Source organism: Phyllobates terribilis, unplaced genomic scaffold, assembly GCF_046119375.1.
Source record: "Phyllobates terribilis strain yellow unplaced genomic scaffold, ASM4611937v1 Scaffold_13__5_contigs__length_258822181, whole genome shotgun sequence".
Taxonomy (NCBI): Eukaryota; Metazoa; Chordata; class Amphibia; order Anura; family Dendrobatidae; genus Phyllobates; species Phyllobates terribilis.
This window is the reverse complement of record NW_027362773.1, coordinates 162,990,620-163,001,026: the sequence shown is the minus strand read 5'-3', so window position 1 is coordinate 163,001,026 and position 10,407 is coordinate 162,990,620. Positions and strand designations below refer to the sequence as shown.

At 46.0% G+C, this 10,407-nt stretch overlaps 1 protein-coding gene across 3 annotated transcripts in view; it reads left to right on the top strand.

Moving 5' to 3' along the window:
• Nucleotides 1–556: 556 nt before the first annotated feature.
• PPFIBP2 (PPFIA binding protein 2) overlaps nt 557–10,407 on the top strand; it is a 226,112-nt gene continuing 216,261 nt past the window's right edge. The window contains exon 1 of one of the 3 annotated variants that reach the window (XM_073658995.1): nt 557–1,133. The gene's annotated coding sequence lies outside the window, so the exon portion shown is untranslated. Of the gene's footprint in view, nt 1,134–3,512; nt 3,636–10,407 lie in introns of those variants that run through there. The other 2 variants (XM_073659006.1, XM_073658996.1) reach the window with 2 other exon arrangements.

The following is a 10,407-nucleotide window of genomic DNA, read 5'->3' as shown; positions in this document are numbered from 1 at the left end:
AGTGAAGTACAATTTGCACCAAAACTGCATGCAAAAAACACATAAAAAATTTTAGTAAAACCCCGAGTATTTTACTTTGCAATTTTTCTGACAAGAGATGCAGAAATTTTCTGCACCAGATACTTATCGTGTGCACACACCCTTGACCCGTGTTTAGCTGGTGACGTTATCCGCCACATTTTAGACTATCATACAGATGAGATGCATCAGTCCTTGCCCTTTATTGGGTTCTTACACACTCTGCATTGTGGTAGCTCAGATTCAAAAAAATCCAGGGTGCATGACCAGGACCCTACAACCTCTGTGATTTATTCAAGCCCACTGATGCCTCATTTACAGGACTGGCCCTTCCCAAATAATTACTTATTTTTTCACTATAAAGAGTACAAAATCATTATGACCATTTCTAAAAAGTCAGAAATAACAGCAGCGCCCCCCACAGGCCAAGAGCAAAGAAGTCAATGTCAAAAGCCAAAAAACATAGTATGAGCCAAGTGTGTGATAGGGGAGAAGGGGCAGAGAGCAGCAGGTGGGCACTGTGCAGGGCGAGGAGGGGGCTGCTGACTCCATCCAGTGCCCCTGGGGGGGCTGCACCACTCTGCTGAGGGCTCTGGCACCGGGCACCTGTGCAGCGGTGACGTCACGGGTAAGTTCACTTTGTAGAACGCTGGGAGCTGAACGTTCCATCCGGAAGTCAGGTGACCCGCAGTGATACATTGTAACGGACCTGCGCTGCCTGCCGCACTGTACAGACGAGGGCTGCGACATCCAGGGAGCTGCAGACTGCGATTTATGGGATTAATAGGTCAGACACGACCTGGGGATTATAGTGTCTCCTCTGTTCACGTCATTATTACACTGGCACCAACTGTGCACGAATGCTGCAAAGTCCAAGCACCTGTTCCAATGTAACCCACACAAGCAGATGAAAAGCCTGAGGATGGTCTATAAACCCCCTGCCCTGAAAATAACAAGGATGGAATTTCTAAACTTTCCTAAAAAAAAAGTGATAGAAACACAGCAGCTATAGTACGACCACAACAGCGCTCTAGGAAAACGACCCGAATATTCCCAGGAAGACTCTGTTCTTATGGACTAGCGATATCGGCACGCGGGCACACCGCCATATTAAGGTAAGTGCCATGTGGCGGAGATTTCCGCAGATTTGTATAGTGGATTCTGCCCCAATTTATAGAATGATATGAATGAGTTTTAGTCTTCCTCATCCAAATAGTTGGTGCAGATTTGGCCATGCAGAGTGGAGTTTGACATTCTCCGCGCGCTCGTTACTTTCCGGATTTGTGCCGATTATTTGCATTTTCTATTGTTGTCTTCAGTGTCCAAATGAATCCCTTAGTAACGTAGAAGATTGTCCTTAGGTCCACAATAAGATTCACAACTGCAGATTTCATAACCCTAACTCTTTTCTAGATTTTTTTTTTTTTTTTTTTAAGAGAAAATTCACAATGTCAAATCAGGCACAAATTATTGTGGATTCCCCTGTGGATTGTTTGCTCTTTGCTGCACTTTTTTTTGGCCAAAAAATCCTGCTTGTAGATATAAGCTAAAAGTGGAAAAGAAATTAGAAAACTAGTGCCTTTATTTGGGGGGGGGGGGGGTGTTTTTCACACCTTTCTAGGTTCCCTGTGTTTTTTCCCAACCACAGAATGCTCTAGGAGTTGTGTGGTTTTTTTGTCAATAATTTTCCAATAGGCTTGTCAATGGGAACAAAGGCATGACATTATTTGATCTAAATTAAAAACCGCTCCATAAAACTACGTTGGAAGGAGGCCTTGAAGGGTTGTTCCATTTATAGGGTATCCGTAGGGATGAGAGGTACACACAGAGGGAGAGTGCACGCAGCGACGCCGCAGTGCCGGGAGAGTGCACGCAGCGACGCCGCAGTGCCGGGAGAGTGCACGCAGCGACGCCGCAGTGCCGGGAGAGTGCACGCAGCGACGCCGCAGTGTCGGGAGAGTGCACGCAGCGACGCCGCAGTGCAGGAAAAATGTGTACAGAATATTCTATTGGTGATGTACAGTGCCCTTATTCTTCTGCACCAGATATATAAATAGGCCTCTGTGTCATGTGAGAATGCAGTGATGGCTCAGACAGATGTGCTGACATGGTCGTGCTGACAGATGTGCAGGTAATAACTGATCAAAGACCTCTAGTGATGACAGAGATGGCTCCAGTGAATCGCAAGGATGTGACAACACCGCCATCTAGTTACCCCACATGACAAGCAGAGTGATATCGCAGCATATGTGCAGAAATTCACTTCCATCTGGTGAAACCTATTGCCGCCTGCCTCTCACAAATCTCTGCATTACTTTGGATGAAGATAAAGGGGATTTTATTCTCTGATGAGTGGTGGGCCGCTCCCTCTATTCAATGCCCCTCTATCTGGCTAATATATTCAGAAGGGCCCTTTACACTTGGCGCTGCATGGGTGATGCCCATATACAGGACAACAGATAGTTGTGTGACCTCCGCGGCCAGAGTGGGCAGTAAGTGTAGAACTGATGAATGACAAGTGACTTTCACACCAAGGACTGACGCTTCGTCTGTCTGTCCTCACTAGATGCCAACTATGAATTTATACTCAAGACTAATCATTATCAGCAGCGGCTATGTTAATTGAAATGCATCATACAAGGAAAAGTCCCAATCATGTATTGAAGGGGTTTTGTAAACAGCATGGTCCTGTCCATATTATAGGGAAATGGGATCCTTTGAAGGATGAATGTTTTTGCTATATAATCTGACAGCAGCATAATGTAGGGACAGAGACCCTGATTCCAGCAGTGTGTCATTAATTTACTGGGTGCAGCAGTTGTGATAGAATCCGTTTTCTCTGCTGCAGATGTAGCAGAGCTCCGAATGCTGAGCCCTGTATAACCCCGCCCACACCACTGATTGGCTGCTTTGTATATTGACAGTAAGCTACTAATCCTGGGGTGGGGTGTGTTTGGACTGGGGGGTACGAGGACATTTGTCCTGTAGTGATAATCTCCTACTGATAAAACACAGCCCAGTATGTGACACATCGCTGGAATCAGGTTCTCTGCCCCTACATCATGGTGCGCTCAGGTTACATAGCAAAAACCCGCTGACAGATTTCCTTTAAGTCAATGGTCACGCAACACCACGTTTGCCGTGCAGTGGTCACTATAGTAGAAATGTCCAAGTGTTGGCAGCTGCCGGGCCCGGAACGATCAATGGATCGTGATCCAATTGAAATAAATACCGAATCCTATGAGTGCGAGGACTTGTGCACATTCTTAGGGGTCCCAGTTTCCAACCCCCTTACCTGATTGCCATACTAAAAATCCATTGGGATGAAAAAGAAATCCTAAAAATGTATAGAAAACTAGTCAATGTGATCTATACCAGATCAAGGGTTAAATCTACAGGAGGAAACCAGCTTTATCCAGGGCTTCAATCTGGTGCCAGTTATAGGTCATGCGTGGCCCTAAGGGCTGGGATTACGGGAGACTAAGCGTTGCCAGTTATTAGCAATAGACATGAATAGAACATGTCGCTGTGATAAATGGGCACAGAACGCGGCATTATGGCAATAATCCTACAATGGGCAATGCCTGGCGGAGACCACGGCCAACGAGAGCCGGCTGGTGAGTACATGTAGATGAATAGATTGGATCTCTCACCAGCTGCAGCCACTCACCCTGGACCCTTCCGCAATCATTGTCTCGGGGGAAGACTCAAAGTAAGGGGTGTAATCCCCAACTAGATCCAAACACCAGATTACTCTACTCTTCTGCCCGTCTCTGTGGCATCAGGTGTGAACCCTCCATCTTTGACCTGCTGGATCTGCGCTCAATATGGTGCACTTGGTCTTCGGCGCCCCACGCTTCACCCACAGCCATCTCCTTCTGTAGGTCCAGGCTTAGGTCTGCTCGGCCCCCAGAGTTCTTCTACCACTCCATACAGGCCCCTCTGCCCCACCTCACGCCGGGCACCACAAGTTTGCACTGACCAAAATGGCATTATGCCTGGCACTTATATATTCTGGCTGCTCTTTATCTGCTCCACGTTCCTGCACCTTCCCGTCCACCTCCTTCTGTGCCCCAAGTGCTTCTCAGCCAATGTCTTGGCCAAGTGCTTTCTCGGCATATCTCCTCTAGTTTCAACTTACAAAAGGGTTGTTCCTGATACCTGGCACCTTCCATCGCAGACAGATTGTTCCCTCTTGTGGTGGAAATGGGAAGCTCAGATTTTTACAAGTGACCTGAGGATCCTGGAATACAAATGTATAATCCAGGGCCGTTCTCCAAAGCATTTCCTCCAAAATCCAGTGACTAACACTGGACTTATATTTCCAAAGTCTTAGTATTTACAGTACAGACCAAAAGTTTGGACACACCTTCTCATTTAAAGATTTTTCTGTATTTTCATGACTATGAAAATTGTACATTCACACTGAAGGCATCAAAACTATGAATTACCACATGTGGAATTATATACTTAACAAAAAAGTGTGAAACAACTGAAAATATGTCTTATATTCTAGGTTCTTCAAAGTAGCCACCTTTTGCTTTGATGACTGCTTTGCACACTCTTGGCATTCTCTTGATGAGCTTCAAGAGGTAGTCACCGGAAATGGTCTTCACTTCACAGGTGTGCCCTGTCAGGTTTAATAAGTGGGATTTCTTGCCTTATAAATGGGGTTGGGACCATCAGTTGTGTTGTGCAGAAGTCAGGTGGATACACAGCTGATAGTCCTACTGAATAGACTGTTAGCTGCTTTTTTCTTGCCATAATACAAATTCTAAGTAAAGAAAAACGAGTGGCCATCATTACTTTAAGAAATGAAGGTCAGTCAGTGCGAAAAATTGGGCAAACTTTGAAAGTGTCCCCAAGTGCAGTTGCAAAAACCATCAACCGCTACAAAGAAACTGGCTCACATGAGGACCGCCCCAGGAAAGGAAGACCAAGAGTCACCTCTGCTTCTGAGCATGAGTTTATCTGAGTCACCAGCCTCAGAAATCGCAGGTTAACAGCAGCTCAGATTAGAGACCGGGTCAATGCCACACAGAGTTCTAGCAGCAGACACATCTCTACAACAACTGTTAAGAGGAGACTTTGTGCAGCAGGCCTTCATGGTAAAGTAGCTGCTAGGAAACTAGTGCTAAGGACAGGCAACAAGCAGAAGAGACTTATTTGGGCTAAAGAACACAAGGAATGGACATTAGACCAGTGGAAATCTGTGCTTTGGTCAGATGAGTCCAAATTTGAGATCTTTGGTTCCAACCACCGTGTCTTTGTGCAACGCAGAAAAGGTGAACGGATGGACTCTACATGCCTGGTTCCCACCGTGAAGCATGGAGGAGGAGGTGTGATGGTGTGGGGGGGCTTTGCTGGTGACATTGTTGTGGATTTATTCAAAATTGAAGGCATACTGAACCAGCATGGCTACCACAGCATCTTGCAGCGGCATGCTATTCCATCCGGTTTGCGTTTAGTTGGACCATCATTTATTTTTCAACAGGACAATGACCCCAAACACCTCCAGGCTGTGTAAGGGCTATTTGACCAAGAAGGAGAGTGATGGGGTGCTATGCCAGATGACCTGGCCTCCACAGTCACCAGACCTGAACCCAATCGAGATGGTTTGGGGTGAGCTGGACTGCAGAGTGGAGGCAAAAGGGCCAACAAGTGCTAGGTATCTCTGGGAACTCCTTCAAGATTGTTGGAAGACCATTTCCGGTGACGACCTCTTGAAGCTCATCAAGAGAATGCCAAGAGTGTGCGAAGCAGTCATCAAAGCAAAAGGTGGCTACTGTGAAGAACCTAGAATATAAGACATATTTTCAGTTGTTTCACACTTTTTTGTTAAGTATATAATTCCACATGTGGTAATTCATAGTTTTGATGCCTTCAGTGTGAATGTACAATGTTCATAGTCATGAAAATACAGAAAAATCTTTAAATGAGAAGGTGTGTCCAAACTTTTGGTCTGTACTGTATATTTAACAATTTCAAGGGACACAGCTCCGTCCACGAGTAACAGTATCACTTGGGGGCAAGGGACCTTGGTAAGTGACAGATGACGGGACGTTCTGCAGGACACCTGATGCTGCTTCATTACACTCCTTAAATACACTGGATGAGGAATTCATGGAAAGGAAATGCGGTGGGGGTCTTGGCAAAACTTGTGCTCTGTCAACAGTTGCTGTGAAGCGAAATAAACCATACCGAGGAGCGAGAAATCTCTAGATATAGCCAAGGAAGCAGTCGACATGAAATAAAGGGTCGTATGGACATTATCAATGGGGTCTCCTGCTGGGAGTCGAACAGAAAGTCTTTCTGGAAGAGCAGCTTCTTTTTTTTTGCAGATTTAAAGGGATTTTCCTGGCAAAATAAAACTTTATCCAGATGATTGTATATGTAAATTGTAACAAACCCAGTAATACGCACCCACCTGGATCCAGCAAAAGGCCGCTCCGACAGGAAGCGGCAATGTCACCGATCTACCAGCCACTGGACCTCTGTGGCCTGTGATTGGCTGCAGCGGTCAGGTGACTTGAGCAGCATGCATACCATTGTGATTACATTGGTGTATTCCTTCAGCACTCCATCCATCTCGTGAACAGTGGGCACCAGGAGAACTTCTTGAAATGTCACTCCGCCGCGCCCCCAAAACAACCACCAGATTGTTGCTTGGATGCGTGAGACCCTGAGGCTTTGTTTTGGGTCTATAAAGATGTGTTCCCCCTCCCTCAAAAAAATAACACATACAGTATATATACATACAACGGTCATAGATTCATCAGATAATACCCTACAAGTAATACATACCGCCATACTGTACAAAATCCAGAGTACTAACAATAACCAATACTACCTACTGTGAGGAACACCGAATACCACCTTATCATGACCACATATTACCACCACCATACTGATCATTAATAGAGACCACTGTACTAACACCGACATTACTAGTATACAGTGACATGTAATGGGAGATACCAGTCATATACAGTGCCTACAAGTAGTATTCAACCCCCTGCAGATTTAGCTGGTTTGATAAGATGCAAATAAGTTAGAGCCTTCAAACTGCAAACGAGAGTAGGTTTTATGAACAGAAGCATAAATCTTACAAACCAAAAAGTTATGTTGCTCAGTTGAATTTTATTAAATTTTAAACATAAAAGTGTGGGTCAATTATTATACAACCCCTATGTTTAATATTTTGTGGAATAACCCTTGTTTGCAATTACAGCTAATAATCGTCTTTTATAAGACCTGATCAGGCCGGCACAGGTCTGTGGAGTTATCTTGGCCCACTCCTCCATGCAGATCTTCTCCAAGTTATCTAGGTTCTTTGGGTGTCTCATGTGGACTTTATTCTTGAGCTCCTTCCACAAGTTTTCAATTGGGTTAAGGTCAGGAGACTGACCTGGCCACTCCAACACCTTGACTTTTTCCCTCTTGAACCAGGCCTTGGTTTTCTTGGCTGTGTGCTTTGGGTCATTGTCTTGTTGGAAGATGAAATTACGACCCATCTTAAGATCCTTGATGGAGGAGCGGAGGTTCTTGGCCAAAATCTCCAGGTAGGCCGTGCTATCCATCTTCCCATGGATGCGGACCAGATTGCCAGGCCCCTTGGCTGAGAAACAGCCCCACAGCATGATGCTGCCACCACCATGCTTGACTGTAGGGATGGTATTCTTGGGGTCTTATGCAGTGCCATCCAGTCTCCAAACGTCACGTGTGTGGTTGGCACCAAAGATCTCGATCTTGGTCTCATCAGACCATAGAACCTTGAACCAGTCTGTCTCAGAGTCCTCCAAGTGATCATGAGCAAACTGTAGACGAGCCTTGACATGACGCTTTGAAAGTAAAGGTACCTTACGGGCTCGTCTGGAACGGAGACCATTGCGGTGGAGTACGTTACTTATGGTATTGACTGAAACCAATGTCCCCACTGCCATGAGATCTTCCCGGAGCTCCTTCCTTGTTGTCCTTGGGTTAGCCTTGACTCTTCGGACAAGCCTGGCCTCGGCACGGGAGGACACTTTCAAAGGCTGTCCAGGCCGTGGAAGGCTAACAGTAGTTCCATAAGCCTTCCACTTACAGATGATGCTCCCAACAGTGGAGACAGGTAGGCCCAACTCCTTGTAAAGGGTTTTGTACCCCTTGCCAGCCTTGTGACCCTCCACGATCTTGTCTCTGATGGCCTTGGAATGCTCCTTTGTCTTTCCCATGTTGACCATGTCTGAGTGCTGTTCACAAGTTTGGGGAGGGTCTTAAATAGTCAGAAAAGGCTGGCAAAAGAGATCTTTAATCCACACATGTGAAGCTCATTATTCTTGGTGCCTGAACTACTTCTTAATACTTTAGGGGGATCAAACAGAATTCTTGTGGTTTGAGGGGTTGAATAATAAATGACACTCTGAATTAACTTTTAACGTTTTAAAAAAAACAAAAAAAACAACAATATTTGCTGCAGTGCATTTCCCACTTCCAGGCTGATCTACAGTACAAATGTCACAATGCCAAGTTAATTCCGCATGTGTCAACCAGCTAAATCTGCAGGGGGTTGAATACTACTTGTAGGCACTGTATCTTATAGGTGTATACTGTACAGATGTATCCAGTAACTTGTTCTCTCTGATCATCATCCTTCATTTTCCCTTGTCTTCTCTGTCCAGCCCTAAACACCATGACAACTTCTTGTTTCTCCAGAATGTAACACACAAACCTCTGGCTCTTTGCTTTTCCAGTATCCTCCGCACTAGAGCTGGGTGAATTGATTCGCAGGAATCTTCTTCATTGGCCAGGTCAGTAGTCCGTGACCACTGGACAGGAGATCTGCAGCCTCCTTACGCCCGCTATTCCCAGCTCTTATTTGATTAGCTAGGCTGACGAGACACCATATGAGCATCACCCCGCAGTGATGACGCCGCGCCAGCCCTGGCAAATCAAGAGGAGCCCAGAAGTCAGGAGGTAAAGAGATATACAGGGGTCGCAAAATACTGACCTAATGGACCCAGTCCTGCAAATCTATTCTCCCATCTCTACTTCTCACTTTTACCCACCTCTAAACAAACTTCATAGTACCCTTGACAGTAATAATTTTACCCACATTGCCATACACTAGTTTTGTGCCCCCATAACTAACATTTCATCCCTTAAACATCCACAGCTATATATAGTGCCCCCTCTGTCTCCATACTGTAATAGCACCTACTTTATGCTCCCATACGGGTCATGTCCCCTTTACAATATTACCTTTTGTGCCCTCCTTCAATAATTATGCCCTTCATTATGCCCTGGTGCAATAAATAAATTCCCCTTTGTTACCCATACAATATTTGGGTCACCATATAGTAAAGGTGACCTTGCTTGAGTCCTCCAATGCTCTAATTTCAATGAGAATAAAATTAGTCAAACTCTCCTCACCCCAAGACAAACAGTAATATCCTCCTCCTCCTTGAAACTTCTGTCCGGAAATGGGTGGCAAGATGAAGTGATGTCATTGTGCTGCCCGACATCCTCCGATCAGTCCCAACCGATGGCACGCCTCAAGCCTAAGGTGGCTTGTGACTTACCAGAGTAAGTGGTGGAGCAGGGAGTCGGGGGAATCTGCTCCACCACAGTTTTTAACTATCTGTATTTTGAAAAAGCAGATACGGTTAAAATCAGTGCCTGTATCTGTGGGCCCCTTCTCTGGTCACAGGCGCACACCCTGCAACCATGATCGTTAAGCCACTGCTCATGGATCTCTTGCCTGATCTCTTGGTCTCCTATCTCAGTCTACAACCAGTTTGATTGTATTGGTATGTTCCCGAAGCCCCAATTCCTATCCTAGATCTCCAGCCTAGTCTCCCAGTCTTCTTTCTCAGTCTACAGACCAGTAGGGTTTATGAGTAGGTTCCCTCAGAACTCCATGTCTCTAAAGGATCTCCAGCCTGGTCTCCTTTCTCCATGTACAAGTAAGTGTGATTACATTGGTATGTTCCCGGCCGGGCACGCCATCGTAGCTCTCCACCCTGGTCTCCTTTCTCCATGTACAAGTGAGTGTGATTACATTGGTATGTTCCCGGCCGGGCACACCATCGTAGCTCTCCAGCCTGGTCTCCTGTCTCGATATACCAGTAAGTGTGATTACATTGGTATGTTCCCGGCCGGGCACGCCATCGTAGCTCTCCAGCCTGGTCTCCTGTCTCCATGCACCAGTGAGTGTGATTACATTGGTATGTTCCCGGCCGGGCACGCCATCGTAGCTCTCCAGCCTGGTCTCCTGTCTCCATGTACCAGTGCCTGTGATTACATTGGTATGTTCCCGGCCGGGCACGCCATCGTAGCTCTCCAGCCTGGTCTCCTGTCTCCATGTACCAGTGAGTGTGATTACATTGGTATGTTCCCGGCCGGGCA